At 41.9% G+C, this 17,837-nt stretch overlaps 1 protein-coding gene across 3 annotated transcripts in view; it reads right to left on the minus strand.

The window, feature by feature from the left end:
• LOC118377699 (transcription factor EB-like) overlaps window positions 1-17,837 on the minus strand; it is a 168,168-nt gene that overhangs the window by 119,069 nt on the left and 31,262 nt on the right. Inside the window, exons 1-2 of one of the 3 annotated variants that reach the window (XM_052526859.1) lie at window positions 15,244-15,385; window positions 1,354-1,447 (exon numbers count right to left, since the gene is read on the minus strand). The exons of 1 other annotated variant lie outside the window; for it this stretch is intronic. The gene's annotated coding sequence lies outside the window, so the exon portion shown is untranslated. Of the gene's footprint in view, window positions 1-1,353; window positions 1,448-15,243; window positions 15,386-17,837 lie in introns of those variants that run through there. One more of the 3 variants, XM_052526858.1, reaches the window with a different exon arrangement.

The raw sequence follows: 17,837 nt of genomic DNA on the forward strand, positions 1-17,837 counted from the left end.
TGTGTGTGTGTGTGTGTGTGTGTGTGTGTGTGTGTGTGTGTGTGTGTGTGTGTGTGTGTGTGTGTGTGTGTGTGTTTGCGTGTGTGTGTGCGTGTGTGTGTGTGTGTGTGCGTGTGTTAGTAGGAAGGAGTGGGTGAGAGATCTGTCAGATTTGGTACCTGTGCCTGTCCCCTTGTGTGTTGTGTCTCGTGCGTGGGCCCGTGTGGAACACTTGTCACAGAACACAGACCTTCCGCTAATGTGTCCGTGGCATTCCAACATACAGCCGGTACACAGCCGTTACCGGCAGACCTACACACCTCAGACGAGTGGGGTGTCAGGGTGGGGTGTCATGTGTCAGAGTTGCTATGGTGACAGTGTGAGTCCCCTGTTCCTTCCCGTTTGGTCTCACGCACACAAACAGCTGCATCCGACGACCGTGGATACACACCCTAACCGTGATTCTGACTATTACACACACAACTTAACCTTAAACTTCTAAACGACAAACCCACAGACCCCCAACACTTCCCCAAAGACACACACACCATAACCCTGCTCCTGTATTGCCACTGACTTTTCTGATCTGTTTTGATGTACTGTAGCTAAAACAAGAAATAGATATTCAGTATAATTGAATAGCGACTATCTGATTCGCACGTATTTGAAAACCATTATTTCTCAGTCTGAAGCTTTGGCTGGTGTCTGATGGGAAATGATAGGGACATTTTACTGAATCTTATTTTGGTTACATCAGATGCAGTGTCATCCAATACAAGACACCGCTGTAGGTAGTGAGAAACACACACATCTCACCACTTCCTCTGTGGTTCCCTCCTTTACTGCGAGAGACAGTGTATGGTATACAGTTGCTGCTCACCCTCAGAGCAGATACACCTAATACACTTTAAACACACAAAGCACACACCGACCGTCGTCTGGGATCACAGACAGAGCCGGCCTGTATCCACTCTGTGAGAGGAGAGGTGGTTTGAGAAGACTCAACCACAGAGACTCCCGAGAGGGAACAGAGAGTTGGGGGGTTTCCCTGCTTCTCTACAGGGACAGAGAAAGGTTAGGAGTCAGGAGCAGGTGAATCCAGGTGACCCCAGGCACCAGTTCCTTTAAGATGGATCACTAGCACGTCATACCACCTGACCAGGAATATCTCAATCTCTCGCCTTCTCTTTTTTAACCATGATTTAACCAGGGAAGTCACATTCACATAGCAATCCTTTTTTAAATGAGCCCTGGCATATCCTGCTTCTCCCCTTCTCTCTGAATACAGTATCTAACACACAGGAACACACAGAGATATAAACATACAGTGAGAAGCAAACAGTGACACACACACACACACACACATAATGTTACCTCTTGGTGAGAAAGTGCTGCTGGGAAAGATAGGGCTGTGCTCCTCACGCTGATCTCTACATCTCTAGACACCCCGGAGAGGGTGGGCTGCAAACTACAGACAGAGAGAGAGCGAAACCAATGAGATACAGCAATACACATTCAGGTAGTACAAGGTAGTACAAGGGAGTACCTGGTGATAGTACAAGGTAGTACAAAGGAGTACATGGTGATAGTACAGTAGTAGAAGGGAGTACATGGTGATAGTACAAGGTAGTACAAAGGAGTATGTGAGAATGCTGTTCATCGACTACAGCTCGGCATTCAACACCATAGTACCCTCCAAGCTCGAGACCCTGGGTCTCGACCCCGCCCTGTGCAACTGGGTACTGGACTTCCTGACGGGCCGTCCCCAGGTGGTGAGGGTAGGCAACAACATCTCCTCCCCGCTGATCCTCAACACGGGGGCCCCACAAGGGTGCGTTCTGAGCCCTCTCCTGTACTCCCTGTTCACCCACGACTGCATGGCCACGCACGCCTCCAACTCAATCATCAAGTTTGCGGACGACACAACAGTGGTAGGCTTGATTACCAACAACGACGAGACGGCCTACAGGGAGGAGGTGAGGGCCCTCGGAGTGTGGTGTCAGGAAAATAACCTCACACTCAACGTCAACAAAACTAAGGAGATGATTGTGGACTTCAGGAAACAGCAGAGGGAACACCCCCCCATCCACATCGATGGAACAGTAGTGGAGAGGGTAGCAAGTTTTAAGTTCCTCGGCATACACATCACAGACAAACTGAATTGGTCCACTCACACTGACAGCGTCGTGAAGAAGGCGCAGCAGCGCCTCTTCAACCTCAGGAGGATGAAGAAATTCGGCTTGTCACCAAAAGCACTCACAAACTTCTACAGATGCACAATCGAGAGCATCCTGGCGGGCTGTATCACCGCCTGGTACGGCAACTGCTCCGCCCTCAACCGTAAGGCTCTCCAGAGGGTAGTGAGGTCTGCACAACGCATCACCGGGGGCAAACTACCTGCCCTCCAGGACACCTACACCACCCGATGTTACAGGAAGGCCATAAAGATCATCAAGGACATCAACCACCCGAACCACTGCCTGTTCACCCCGCTATCATCCAGAAGGCGAGGTCAGTACAGGTGCATCAAAGCTGGGACCGAGAGACTGAAAAACAGCTTCTATCTCAAGGCCATCAGACTGTTAAACAGCCACCACTAATATTGAGTGGCTTCTGCCAACACACTGTCATTGACACTGACCCAATTCCAGCCACTTTAATAATGGGAATTGATGGGAAATGATGTAAATATATCACTAGCCACTTTTAACAATGCTACCTTATATAATGTTACTTACCCTACATTATTCATCTCATATGCATACGTATATACTGTACTCTACATCATCGACTGCATCCTTATGTAATACATGTATCACTAGCCACTTTAACTATGCCACTTTGTTTACTTTGTCTACATACTCATCTCATATGTATATACTGTACTCGATACCATCTACTGTATGCTGCTCTGTACCATCACTCATTCATATATCCTTATGTACATATTCCTTATCCCCTTACACTGTGTATAAGACAGTAGTTTTGGAATTGTTAGTTAGATTACTTGTTGGTTATCACTGCATTGTCGGAACTAGAAGCACAAGCATTTCGCTACACTCGCATTAACATCTGCTAACCATGTGTATGTGACAAATACAATTTGATTTGATTTGATTTACATGGTGATAGTACAGTAGTAGAAGGGAGTACATGGTGATAGTACAGTAGTACAAGGGAGTACATGGTGATAGTACAGTAGTACAAGGGAGTACATGGTGATAGTACAGTAGTAGAAGGGAGTACATGGTGATAGTACAGTAGTAGAAGGGAGTACATGGTGATAGTACAGTAGTAGAAGGGAGTACATGGTGATAGTACAGTAGTAGAAGGGAGTACATGGTGATAGTATAGTAGTAGAAGGGAGTACATGGTGATAGTACAGTAGTAGAAGGGAGTACATAGTGATAGTACAGTAGTAGAAGGGAGTACATGGTGATAGTATAGTAGTAGAACGGAGTACATGGTGATAGTACAGTAGTAGAAGGGAGTACATGGTGATAGTATAGTAGTAGAACGGAGTACATGGTGATAGTACAGTAGTAGAAGGGAGTACATAGTGATAGTACAGTAGTAGAAGGGAGTACATGGTGATAGTATAGTAGTAGAACGGAGTACATGGTGATAGTACAGTAGTAGAAGGGAGTACATGGTGATAGTATAGTAGTAGAAGGGAGTACATGGTGATAGTATAGTAGTAGAACGGAGTACATGGTGATAGTACAGTAGTAGAAGGGAGTACATGGTGATAGTACAGTAGTAGAAGGGAGTACATGGTGATAGTACAGTAGTAGAAGGGAGTACATGGTGATAGTATAGTAGTAGAAGGGAGTACATGGTGATAGTATAGTAGTAGAAGGGAGTACATGGTGATAGTACAGTAGTAGAAGGGAGTACATGGTGATAGTACAGTAGTAGAAGGGAGTACATAGTGATAGTACAGTAGTAGAAGGGACTGTTCTAGTCAGGTGGTCTGGCATCATAGGCCATGGTGAGGCAACAGGTGGACATGCTCAGGCTTATAATAGAAATTACTTTCCAAAACAATTGATGCAATGGACCGTGTGGGTGTGTGTGCGTATGTCCATGATGTGATGAGGAGTTTCCATATGGCTGCAATAGTTCTCGAAAGCATTCATCACAACGGCATATACACCTGAGGAGGCTGTGATTTATGAAGCTGCTCATATATTGTGACTTAACATGTAAGGTTCTGAAATCCATTTCAGTGAACTAGCAGACAGACGGAGAAATGACACACTAATAACACATTCATCCCTTCATCTCATGTTCTGTTAGTTTGGAGTCAACAGAACTCTAAAAATAACCCGGTCTACCCTCTGAAACCATGAGCTCAGCACATTACTTAAATGGGGTAGATCTCAAGTCCCAAAGTAGCTTCATCTCCTTCATTGGCACTGATCAGAAAACAGAGGGCAAGCGGAGGGCCACCCGGCATGGCGGAGGCTTTCTGAGGCCTTATGCTCGACAGGGAGGAAGAGGAGGAGCTCAGCGTGTACGTTACCAGGATGCTGCTTTCACCTGTCCACATCTTTATGTCAGTGGAAAAGACGAAGAGAGAAAGACACTTTACAATGAGAGGTGCAGTCCTTTTCATATTCCAAAACAGTCTTAGGTAAAGACAAAAGGGCTAGATCACCAAATCAACCACAACTCTGTTTCCCTTCCTCATCGCCTTGGATTTCACAACTCCCAAGATCAGGAGTGAGGCAACTACTTCCTGTTACACTAGGCCAGGGAAACATCCATATCAACCAGAAAACCAGAAACAAGGGCTCTTCACATTCAGGTCCACAGAACTCCAGGTTTTCATCCTGCCCCACTAATCAGGAACTGATTCAGACCTGAGAAATGACTATTTCACTTCCAAATACAGACACATATAATAGCCCTATCAGTAGCCAGTGGACACTACCAATTTCGGTATAAATTACAGAAGATAACATTAAGCTTCGAAATACATTTTTTTTCACTCACTGACTGTGACAATGAAAGAAGCAAGTAGCAGTAGCAGTAACAGTAGCAGTAACAGTAGCAGTAGAAGTTGCAGTAGCAGTAACAGTAGCAGTAACAGTAGCAGTAACAGTAGCAGTAGAAGTTGCAGTAGCAATATAAGTAACAGCAGCAGTAACAGTAGCAGTAACAGTAGCAGTAGCAATAGCAGTAGCAATAGAACAGTAGCAGTAGCAGTAACAGTTGCAGTAACAGTATCACTAACAGTTGCAGTAACAGTATCACTAACAGTTGCAGTAACAGTATCACTAACAGTTGCAGTAACAGTATCACTAACAGTTGCAGTAACAGTTGCAGTAACAGTTGCAGTAACAGTTGCAGTAACAGTATCAGTAACAGTTGCAGTAACAGTATCACTAACAGTTGCAGTAACAGTATCAGTTACAGGATCAGTAACAGCAACAGCAGCAGTAACAGTAACAGTTGCAGTAACAGTTGCAGTAACAGTATCACTAACAGTTGCAGTAACAGTATCAGTAACAGTATCAGTAACAGTTGCTGTATCAGTAACAGTAACAATAGCCGTATCAGTAGCAGTAGCAATAGAAGTAACCGTAGCAGTAGCAGTTGCAGTAGCAGTTGCAGTTACAGTAGCAGTAGCAGTAACAGTTACAGTAGCAGCAACAGTAGCAAAAACAGTTACAGTAGAAGTAACAGTTAGTTACAGTAGAAGTTACAGTGGCAGTAACACTAGCAGTAACATTAGCAGTAACAGTAGCAGTTGCAGTAACAGTAGCAGTAACAGTAGCAGTAAAAGTAACAGCTGCAATAACAGTAACAGTAGCAGTAACAGTAGCAATAGAAGTACCAGTAGCAGTAGCAGTAACAGTTACAGTAACAGAAGCAGTAACAGTTATAGTAACAGTAACAGTAATAGTTACAGTAATAGTTACAGTCGCAGTAGCAGTAACAGTAGCAGTAACAGTAGCAGTAACAGTTGCAGTAGCAGTAGCAGTAACAGTTACAGTAGCAGTAACAGTTACAGTAGCAGTAACAGTATCAGTAACAGTTACAGTAGCAGTAACAGTAGAAGTAACAGTAACAGTTAGTTACAGTAGCAGTTACAGTAGCAGTAACACTAGCAGTAACAGTAGCAGTTAGTTACAGTAACAGTTACAGTAGCAGTAACACTAGCTGTAACAATAGCAGTTACAGTAGTAGTTACAGTAGCAGTAACAGTAGCAGTAGCAGTTACAGTAACAGTAGCAGTTACAGTAGCAGTTACAGTAGCAGTTACAGTAGCAGTTACAGTAACAGTTGCAGTTACAGTAGCAGTAACAGTTACAGTAGCAGCAACAGTAGCAAAAACAGTTACAGTAGAAGTAACAGTTAGTTACAGTAGAAGTTACAGTGGCAGTAACACTAGCAGTAACAGTAGCATTAACAGTTACAGTAGCAGTAACAGTAGAAGTAACAGTAACAGTTAGTTACAGTAACAGTTACAGTAGCAGTAACACTAGCTGTAACAATAGCAGTAACAGTAACAGTAAGAGTAGCAGTAACAGTAGCAGTAATAGTTACAGTAGCAGTTACAGTAACAGTAGCAGTAATAGTTACAGTAGCAGTAGCAGTTACAGTAGCAGTAGCAGTAACAGTAGCAGTAACAGTAGCAGTAACAGTAACAGTTACAGTAACAGTTGCAGTAACAGTAGCAGTAACAGTAGCAGTAGCAGTAACAGTAGCAGTAACAGTAGCAGTAACAGTTACAGTAGCAGTAACAGTATCAGTAACAGTTACAGTAGCAGTAACAGTAGAAGTAACAGTTAGTTACAGTAGAAGTTACAGTGGCAGTAACACTAGCAGTAACATTAGCAGTAACAGTAGCATTAACAGTTACAGTAGCAGTAACAGTAGAAGTAACAGTAACAGTTAGTTACAGTAACAGTTACAGTAGCAGTAACACTAGCTGTAACAATAGCAGTAACAGTAACAGTAAGAGTAGCAGTAACAGTAGCAGTAATAGTTACAGTAGCAGTTACAGTAACAGTAGCAGTAATAGTTACAGTAGCAGTAGCAGTTACAGTAGCAGTAGCAGTAACAGTAGCAGTAACAGTAACAGTTACAGTAACAGTTGCAGTAACAGTAGCAGTAACAGTAGCAGTAACAGTAGCAGTAGCAGTAACAGTAGCAGTAACAGTAGCAGTAACAGTTACAGTAGCAGTAACAGTATCAGTAACAGTTACAGTAGCAGTAACAGTAGAAGTAACAGTTAGTTACAGTAGCAGTTACAGTAGCAGTAACACTAGCAGTTACAGTAGCAGTTACAGTAGCAGTTACAGTAGCAGTTACAGTAACAGTTACAGTAACAGTAGCAGTAGCAATATAAGTAGCAGTAACAGTAGCAGTAGCAGTAGCAGTAACAGTACTAGTTACAGTAGCAGTAGCAGTTACAGTAACATTAGCAGTTACAGTAGCAGTACCAGTAGCAGTAATAGTTACAGTAGCAGTAGAAGTAACAGTATCAGTAGCAGTAAAAGTAAAAGTTACAGTAACAGTATCAGTAACAGTATCAGTAACAGTATCAGTTACAGTATCAGTTACAGTAACAGTTACAGTATCAGTATCAGTAGCACTAGCAGTATCAGTAGCAGTAGCATTAGCAATAGAAGTAAATGTAGCAGTAGCAGTAACAGTTGCAGTTACAGTAGAAGTTACAGTAACAGTAGCAATAACAGTAGCAGTTACAGTTACAGTAGCAATAAGAGTTACAGTAGCAGCAACAGTAGCAGTAACAGTTACAGTAGCAGTAACAGTAACAGTAGCAGTAACAGTAGCAGGTGCAGTAACAGTAGAAGTAACAGTTAGTTACAGTAACAGTTAGTTACAGTAGCAGTTACAGTAGCAGTAACACTAGCAGTAGCAGTAGCTGTAACAGTATCAGTAACAGTAAAAGTTACAGTAACAGTATCAGTAACAGTTACAGTAACAGTATCAGTTACAGTATCAGTAACAGTAGCAGTAACAGTATCAGCAACAGTTACTGTAACAGTAACAGTTCCAGTAGCAGTAGCAGTAACAGTTACAGTAGCAGTAACAGTTACAGTAGCAGTAACAGTATCAGTAACAGTTACAGTAGCAGTAACAGTAGAAGTAACAGTAACAGTTAGTTACAGTAGCAGTTACAGTAGCAGTAACACTAGCAGTAACAGTAGCAGTTACAGTAGCAGTTAGTTACAGTAGCAGTAACACTAGCTGTAACAATAGCAGTTACAGTAGCAGTTACAGTAACAGTTGCAGTAACAGTAGCAGTACCAGTAACAGTAACAGTTATAGTAACAGTAACAGTTATAGTAACAGTAAGAGTGGCAGTAACAGTAGCAGTAATAGTTACAGTAGCAGTTAGAGTAACAGTAGCAAAAACAGTTACAGTAGAAGTAAGTTAGTTACAGTAGAAGTTACAGTGGCAGTAACACTAGCAGTAACATTAGCAGTAACAGTAGCATTAACAGTTACAGTAGCAGTAACAGTAACAGTTAGTTACAGTAACAGTTACAGTAGCAGTAACACTAGCTGTAACAATAGCAGTTACAGTAGTAGTTACAGTAGCAGTAACAGTAGCAGTAACAGTTACAGTAACAGTAGCAGTAACAGTAGCAGTAGCAGTAGCAGTTAAAGTAGCAGTTACAGTAACAGTAAGAGTAAGAGTAGCAGTAACAGTAGCAGTATTAGTTACAGTAGCAGTAGCCGTAATAGTTACAGTAGCAGTAGCAGTTACAGTAACAGTAGCAGTAGCAGTAACAGTAGCAGTAACAGTAGCAGTTACAGTAACAGTTGCAGTAACAGTAGCAGTTACAGTAGAAGTTACAGTAGCAGTAGCAATAGAAGTAACAGTAACAGCAGCAGTAACAGTAGCAGTAGCAGTAACAGTAGCAGTAGCAATAGAAGTAACAGTAGCAGTAACAGCAGCCGTAACAGCAGCAGTAACAGCAGCAGTAGCAGTAACAGTAGCAGTAGCAATATAAGTAACCGTAGCAGTAACAGTATCAGTAACAGCAACAGTAACGGTAACAGTTGCAGTAACAGTTGCAGTAACAGTATCACTAACAGTTGCAGTAACATTATCAGTAACATTATCAGTAACAGTAACAGTTGCAGTAACAGTTGCAGTATCAGTAACAGTTGCAGTAACAGTATCACTAACAGTTGCAGTAACATTATCAGTAACAGTATCAGTAACAGTTGCAGTATCAGTAACAGTTGCAGTATCAGTAACAATATCAGTAACAGTTACAGTAGCAGTAGCAATAGAAGTAACCGTAGCAGTAGCAGTAACAGTTGCAGTTTAAGTAGAAGTTACAGTAGCAGTAGCAGTAACAGTAGCAATAACAGTAGCAGTTGCAGTTACAGTAGCAGTAGCAGTAACAGTTACAGTTACAGTTGAAGTAACACTAGCAGTAACAGTAGCAGTTGCAGTAGCAGTAACAGTAGCAGTTGCAGTAACAGTAGCAGTAGCAGTAACAGTAGCAGTTGCAGTAAAAGTAGCAGTTGCAGTAAAAGTAACAGCTGCAATAACAGTAGCAGTAACAGTAGCAGTAACAGTAGCAATAGAAGTAGCAGTAGCAGTTACAGTAATAGTTACAGTAGCAGTAATAGTTACAGTAGCAGTAACAGTAGCAGTTACAGTAGCAGTAACAGTAACAGTTGCAGTAGCAGTAACAGTAGCAGTAACAGTAACAGTTAGTTACACTAGCAGTAACACTAGCAGTAACACTAGCAGTAACACTAGCAGTTACAGTAGCAGTTACAGTAACAGTTGCAATAACAGTAGCAGTAACAGTAGCAGTAGCAATATAAGTAGCAGTAACAGTAGCAGTAACAGTAATAGTTACAGTAATAGTTACAATAACAGTAGGAGTTACAGTAGCAGTAACAGTAACAGTTGCAGTAGCAGTAACAGTAGCAGTAGCAATATAAGTATCAGTAACAGTAGCAGTAACAGTAACAGTAATAGTTATAGTAATAGTAGCAGTTACAGTAGCAGTAACAGTAACAGTTGCAGTAGCAGTACTAGTTACAGTAGCAGTAACAGTAGCAGTTACAGTATTAGTTACAGTAGCAGTTACAGTAACAGTAGCAGTAATAGTTACAGTAGCAGTAGCAGTTACAGTAGCAGTAGCAGTAACAGTAGCAGTAACAGTAGCAGTAACAGTAGCAGTAGCAGTAGCAGTTACAGTTACAGTAACAGTTGCAGTAACAGTAGCAGTTACAGTAGAAGTTACAGTAACAGTAACAGTAGCAGTAACAGTAACAGTAACAGTAACAGTTACAGTAGCAGTAACAGTATCAGTAACAGTTACAGTAGCAGTAGCAGTAACAGTAGAAGTAACACTAGCAGTAACAGTAGCAGTTACAGTAGCAGTTACAGTAACAGTTGCAGTAACAGTAGCAGTAGCAATATAAGTAGCAGTAGCAGTAACAGTAACAGTAGCAGTAGCAGTAACAGTTGCAGTAGCAGTAACAGTACTAGTTACAGTAGCAGTAGCAGTTACAGTAACATTAGCAGTTTCAGTAGCAGTACCAGTAGCAGTAATAGTTACAGTAGCAGTAGAAGTAACAGTATCAGTAACAGTAGCAGTAACAGTAGCAGTAGCTGTAACAGTAGCAGTAACAGTAAAAGTTACAGTAACAGTAACAGTATCAGTAACAGTAAAAGTTACAGTAACAGTATCAGTTACAGTATCAGTATCAGTAGCACTAGCAGTATCAGTAGCATTAGCAATAGAAGTAAATGTAGCAGTAGCAGTAACAGTTGCAGTTACAGTAGAAGTTACAGTAACAATAACAGTAGCAGTTACAGTAGCAATAAGAGTTACAGTAGCAGCAACAGTAACAGTTAGTTACAGTAGCAGTTACAGTAGCAGTAGCACTAGCAGTAACAGTAGCAGTAACAGTAGCAGTAGCAGTAACAGTAGCAGTAGAAGAAGCAGTAGCAGTAGCAATAGAAGTAACAGTAGCAGTAACAGCAGCCGTAACAGCAGCAGTAACAGCAGCAGTAGCAGTAACCGTAGCAGTAACAGTATCAGTAACAGCAACAGTAATGGTAACAGTTGCAGTAACAGTTGCAGTAACAGGATCAGTAACAGCAACAGCAGCAGTAACAGTAACAGCAGCAGTAACAGTAGCAGTAGCAGTAGCAGTTGCAGTAGCAGTAACAGTAGCAGTAGCAGTAACAGTAGCAGTTGCAGTAACAGTAGCAGTAGCAGTAACAGTAGCAGTTGCAGTAAAAGTAGCAGTTGCAGTAAAAGTAACAGCTGCAATAACAGTAGCAGTAACAGTAGCAGTAACAGTAGCAATAGAAGTAGCAGTAGCAGTTACAGTAATAGTTACAGTAGCAGTAATAGTTACAGTAGCAGTAACAGTAGCAGTTACAGTAGCAGTAACAGTAGCAGTAACAGTTGCAGTAGCAGTAACAGTAGCAGTAACAGTAACAGTAGAAGTAACAGTAACAGTTAGTTACATTAGCAGTAACACTAGCAGTAACACTAGCAGTTACAGTAGCAGTTACAGTAACAGTTGCAATAACAGTAGCAGTAACAGTAGCAGTAGCAATATAAGTATCAGTAACAGTAGCAGTAACAGTAACAGTAATAGTTACAGTAATAGTAGCAGTTACAGTAGCAGTAACAGTAACAGTTGCAGTAGCAGTACTAGTTACAGTAGCAGTAACAGTAGCAGTTACAGTATTAGTTACAGTATTAGTTACAGTAACAGTAGCAGTAATAGTTACAGTAGCAGTAGCAGTAACAGTAGCAGTAACAGTAACAGTTACAGTAACAGTTGCAGTAACAGTTGCAGTAACAGTAGCAGTTACAGTAGAAGTTACAGTAGCAGTAGCAGTAACAGTAACAGTAACAGTAGCAGTAACAGTAACAGTTACAGTAGCAGTAACAGTATCAGTAACAGTAGCAGTAACAGTATCAGTAACAGTTACAGTAGCAGTAACAGTAGAAGTAACACTAGCAGTAACAGTAGCAGTTACAGTAGCAGTTACAGTAACAGTTACAGTTGCAGTAACAGTAGCAGTAGCAATATAAGTAGCAGTAGCAGTAACAGTAGCAGTAGCAGTAACAGTTGCAGTAGCAGTAACAGTACTAGTTACAGTAGCAGTAGCAGTTACAGTAACATTAGCAGTTACAGTAGCAGTACCAGTACCAGTAGCAGTAATAGTTACAGTAGCAGTAGAAGTAACAGTATCAGTAACAGTAGCAGTAACAGTAGCAGTAGCTGTAACAGTAGCAGTAACAGTAAAAGTTACAGTAACAGTATCAGTAACAGTAAAAGTTACAGTAACAGTATCAGTTACAGTAACAGTATCACTAGCAGTATCAGTAGCATTAGCAATAGAAGTAAATGTAGCAGTAGCAGTAACAGTTGCAGTTATAGTAGAAGTTACAGTAACAATAACAGTAGCAGTTACAGTAGCAATAAGAGTTACAGTAGCAGCAACAGTAGCAGTAACAGTTACAGTAGCAGTAACAGTAGCAGTAGCAGTAACAGTAGCAGTAGCAGTAACAGTAGCAGGTGCAGTAACAGTAGAAGTAACAGTTAGTTACAGTAACAGTTAGTTACAGTAGCAGTTACAGTAGCAGTAGCACTAGCAGTAACAGTAGCAGTAACAGTAGCAGTAGCAGTAACAGTAGCAGTAGAAGAAGCAGTAGCAGTAGCAATAGAAGTAACAGTAGCAGTAACAGCAGCCATAACAGCAGCAGTAACAGCAGCAGTAGCAGTAACCGTAGCAGTAACAGTATCAGTAACAGCAACAGTAATGGTAACAGTTGCAGTAACAGTTGCAGTAACAGGATCAGTAACAGCAACAGCAGCAGTAACAGTAACAGCAGCAGTAACAGTAGCAGTAGCAGTAACAGTAGCAGTAGCAATAGAAGTAACAGTAGCAGTAACAGCAGCCGTAACAGCAGCAGTAACAGCAGCAGTAGCAGTAACCGTAGCAGTAACAGTATCAGTAACAGCAACAGTAACAGTAGCAGTAACAGTAGCAGTAGCAGTTAGTTACAGTAACAGTAGCAGTAGAAGAAGCAGTAGCAGTAGCAATAGAAGTAACAGTAGCAGTAACAGCAGCCGTAACAGCAGCAGTAACAGCAGCAGTAGCAGTAACCGTAGCAGTAACAGTATCAGTAACAGCAACAGTAATGGTAACAGTTGCAGTAACAGTTGCAGTAACAATATCACTAACAGTTGCAGTAACATTATCAGTAACAGTATCAGTAACAGTTGCAGTATCAGTATCAGTAACAGTTGCAGTATTAGTAACAATATCAGTAACAGTAGCAGTAACAGTAGCAGTAACAGTAGCAGTAGCAATAGAAGTAACCGTAGCAGTAGCAGTAACAGTAGCAGTAGCAGTAACAGTAGCAGTTGCAGTAACAGTAGCAGTAACAGTTGCAGTAGCAGTAACAGTAGCAGTAACAGTAGCAGTAACAGTAACAGTAGAAGTAACAGTAACAGTTAGTTACACTAGCAGTAACACTAGCAGTAACACTAGCAGTAACACTAGCAGTTACAGTAACAGTTGCAATAACAGTAGCAGTAACAGTAGCAGTAACAGTAGCAGTAGCAATATAAGTAGCAGTAACAGTAACAGTAATAGTTACAATAACAGTAGGAGTTACAGTAGCAGTAACAGTAACAGTTGCAGTAGCAGTAACAGTAGCAGTAGCAATATAAGTATCAGTAACAGTTGCAGTAGCAGTAACAGTACTAGTTACAGTAGCAGTAACAGTAGCAGTTACAGTAACATTAGCAGTTACAGTAGCAGTAATAGTTACAGTAGCAGTAGAAGTAACAGTATCAGTAACAGTTGCAGTAACAGTATCAGTTACAGTAGCACTAGCAGTATCAGTATCAGTAACAGTAGCAATATAAGTAAATGTAGCAGTAGCAGTAACAGTTGCAGTTACAGTAGCAATAGAAGTAACCGTAGCAGTAGCAGTAACAGTTGCAGTTGCAGTTTAAGTAGAAGTTACAGTAGCAGTAGCAGTAACAGTAGCAATAACAGTAGCAGTAACAGTAGCAGTAACAGTATTTTATTTTATTTATTTTACCTTTATTTAACCAGGCAAGTCAGTTAAGAACACATTCTTATTTTCAATGACGGCCTGGGAACAGTGGGTTAACTGCCTGTTCAGGGGCAACTTCTACTGTAACTGCAACTGCAACTGTTACTGCTACATTTACTTATATTGCTACTGCTACTGCTACTGTTACTGATACTGACACTGCTAGTGCTACAGTAGCAGTACCAGTAGCAATAACAGTAGCAGTTGCAGTTACAGTAGCAGTAAGAGTTACAGTAGCAGCAGTTACAGTAACAGTAGCAGTAGCAGTAACAGTAGCAGTAGCAGTAACAGTAACAGTAACAGTAGCAGTTACAGTAGCAGTAGCAGTTACAGTAGCAGCAGCAGTTACAGTAGCAGCAGCAGTTACAGTAGCAGTAACAGTAGCAGTTACAGTAGCAGTAACAGTTACAGTAGCAGTTACAGTAACAGTAGCAGTAACAGCAGCAGTAACAGTAACAGTAGCAGTAACAGTAGCAGTAACAGCAGCAGTAACAGTAACAGTAGCAGTAACAGTAACAGTAGCAGTTACAGTAGTAGTAACAACTAGTTACAGTAACAGTAGCAGTTACAGTAACAGTATCAGTTGCAGTAGCAGTAACAGCTAGTTACAGTAGCAGTTACAGTAGCAGTTACAGTGGCAGTTACAGTAGCAGTTACAGTAACAGTATCAGTTAGAGTAACAGTTGCAGTAGCAGTTACAGCTAGTTACAGTAGCAGTTACAGTAGCAGTTACAGTAGCAGTTACAGTAGCAGTTAGGATGTACATAACTGAGATTTCCATCCAATCTTATATAAACATGACTGTTCCATTCTCCATGGCAAGTTATCCATTATACAAGGATATATCTGTGACTCAATGAAGCCAGTCTACTCACCAACCCACCACACAAAGCATGTATTCAAACAACCTATTTGCCCTGGGACAAATTATATCTCATTCCTTGCTTACAGTCCAGTCACAACTTATATCTAATTTCTTGCTTACTGTCCAGTCACAAACAGCTGATACGGTCAGTAGCACAACCCAACACAAGGAAATTCCAGAGTCCAGTCATATTGTATCGTATTATATCCAAAGAGAGACAATCCCACAGCCAGATGGAAACAGAGGCAGAAGGGGGGAAAGATCACGACACGGATGATCCTACATCCTTACCAGGGAGAAGGACAATTCAACAATCGTCAGATCAACATACTGTCTGTATTCCAGACACCTCTACCACTACACACCGTTCATAGACACTCAGAGAGAGTACTCTGCTAGCTGGGTTGAGCTCTTATACAGTCTCTCTCTGGTCTCTGCTCGTGACACCGCGCCTCTCCACTCAAAGAGTCACAGGGACAGCGTTAGTCACTGCCCCTTCCTCCCAAAACCAACTGCGTTTCCTCCTCCTCCTCCTCCTCCTCCTCCTCCTCCTCCTCATAAATGAATGCCAGGGTGTCCAGAATATCGCTGTCCGTGGGAGGAACAAAGGGGACTTAGTGTCCGGAACCCCGCAGCAGATGCCCCCTGTCAAACACACACACAGAACTCCCACAGAACTCTGCCCCCAAGCTGGGAAATCCATTCCCCTTCCCTGTGAGCTGTGAGTATGGCTGAAACACACACAAAAACACAAACACAAATGCCAAGAAAGAGGGGGCAGCTACGTCTCTGATTGAGAGAAGGGGCGTGACGCCGTTGAATCGCACAGACTCCACTGACACACACACACTTCCACAGTGCCCACACACACACTGCCACAGTGATAAGGCTCTCCGAGCGATAAGGCTCTCTGATAACACACACAGGTATGACATGTTTATAGTGCTTGGTATCTTCAACAGAATGGTAGCAGACCATAATGGTGTCTGTTACATGACAGAATGCTGTTCAATCATGTGAGCAACAACTCCCTCTGCTATTAGCAATGACAGACTGGAAATGAATGAGGGCATTTTCCATCAGCTACCAGCCTAAGGAATGACATTGCTGAGACACAAAGGCATCAGTACAGAGGCAGAATCAAACATTGCACAAACCATTTAGGTGAACAACCACAACAAACAGAATCACAGATGTCTCATACCATGACAACAATGATAACTTTTTTTAAACATGTCCGCCCTTGTGATTATTTTAAGGAAAAGTTGGTCCAAAAAGGTTGATACTGGTTGAATGATAGCTTACTAAAAAAACAAGTGATATGTGGATTGTAAATTCAGGAACTGTGCACTGTGTTCACTCAGTCTGTGTCCTTTAACCCCCCTCCCTCACTCCCACCACAACCACACATTCTACCTGTACACAGGTAAGAGTTTCTCTCCAGTCTGTTCAGAAAATAGTTTAGCCCCCTCTGCTGGTGCAAGTCTGCACTCTAGGTAGTATTTGACCAGATTACCCTACTCACAATCCTAAATCATTAGAGGGAGGAATTAAATAACATCTGACCCTGTATCAGTGGCTAAGGACAGCTTCTACCTACTTCCCATTCCCATTTTGCCCCTTTACGAGATCCTATCCTGTTTCCCCATTCAGGTCTGGTGTTGACACACAGATGAGAGATGGAAGACAGTGTCTCGACAGCCTGACCCCAGAGAGTTCACTCCCCAGCCACACCTCTCCACTATGCTGTACCACGCCAAGGTCTCATAGTCTGTGTCCCTGAGGGTCTTTTTTCTGGCCCCTCCAGTTGGCTGTGCAGCTCCTGTTCAGACACGTCTGATAGGGTGAACCACTAAAGATCTTTGTACCAACCTCCCTGATAGGCTGAACCCCTCAGAGTCTCTACAGAGGAGAAAAGCTCCTTCTTCATGTAGTAGTGATTTTACAGGAAGTGTGAGGTTCCCTTTACCAGAAACGAGGTTGCATAACAACTGACTCACACACACAGAGCGACCCTGTGATTGCCTGGGTCACAGGGTTCATGTTTACAAGAACCTCAAGTCATGTGATCACTCAAAGGAACGACCAGACAAAACAAATCAAGACAAAACAAAAACCCAATTCCTCCCCTCAGTGCTGTTGTGGAAGGCAGTGGGCTTGTTCAACATTGCAGACGACACTGCCAGCAAGCCGTGATTCACTGATGTACAAAAGTCATTTCACTGTGCAAGTGACATTAAAAACCTTGCATCACAAATAACTATTTTGTAGATCAGTCAGTCCCAGTTGACCCAGAATAAATCAGATATTTGATTCTCTCGAACACGGCCCGTGTTTCCCACATGGTGGGCTGGACCAACTAGTGGGTTTCAGCTAACTCCTCCTGGGTTGCAGCTGTTACTCATACAGATAACCATGATGATACCACAGTAAGTGATAATCAAAGTGATAAGAAGGTGAATGGGACAGTTGATAGGTAGTAAGGAGAAGAAAATCCTGAACATCTGGTTGTCTCTCGTACCCTGATGAGATCATTTTGTCACTGAACAGCATTTACTAAATATATAACCAATCAGAACCAACAACACTGTTGTTGTATGCATTTCCTGGCTATGTGACCTCGGACAATGAAACATAGGTTAATTCTCTAAAGGTCATGACCTCTTCAATACAACACATTTTTATGGACCTTCAATCAAACAGGATTTAGAATTCTGCAAATCTCTGGGCCCTTGAGTATTATCAGCTATGTGTTCTAGTTATATAATATAGTTATGTTTATCCTAATGCTATTGGTTGAAATTATGATGGCCAAACTCTATCTCACACCACAGTATGGCTCTGGGGAGCGTATTGATTGGTTGGTCAGTGTGTTTTAGAATGTG

Source organism: Oncorhynchus keta, chromosome 10 (assembly GCF_023373465.1).
Source record: "Oncorhynchus keta strain PuntledgeMale-10-30-2019 chromosome 10, Oket_V2, whole genome shotgun sequence".
In the NCBI taxonomy this organism is placed as follows: Eukaryota; Metazoa; Chordata; class Actinopteri; order Salmoniformes; family Salmonidae; genus Oncorhynchus; species Oncorhynchus keta.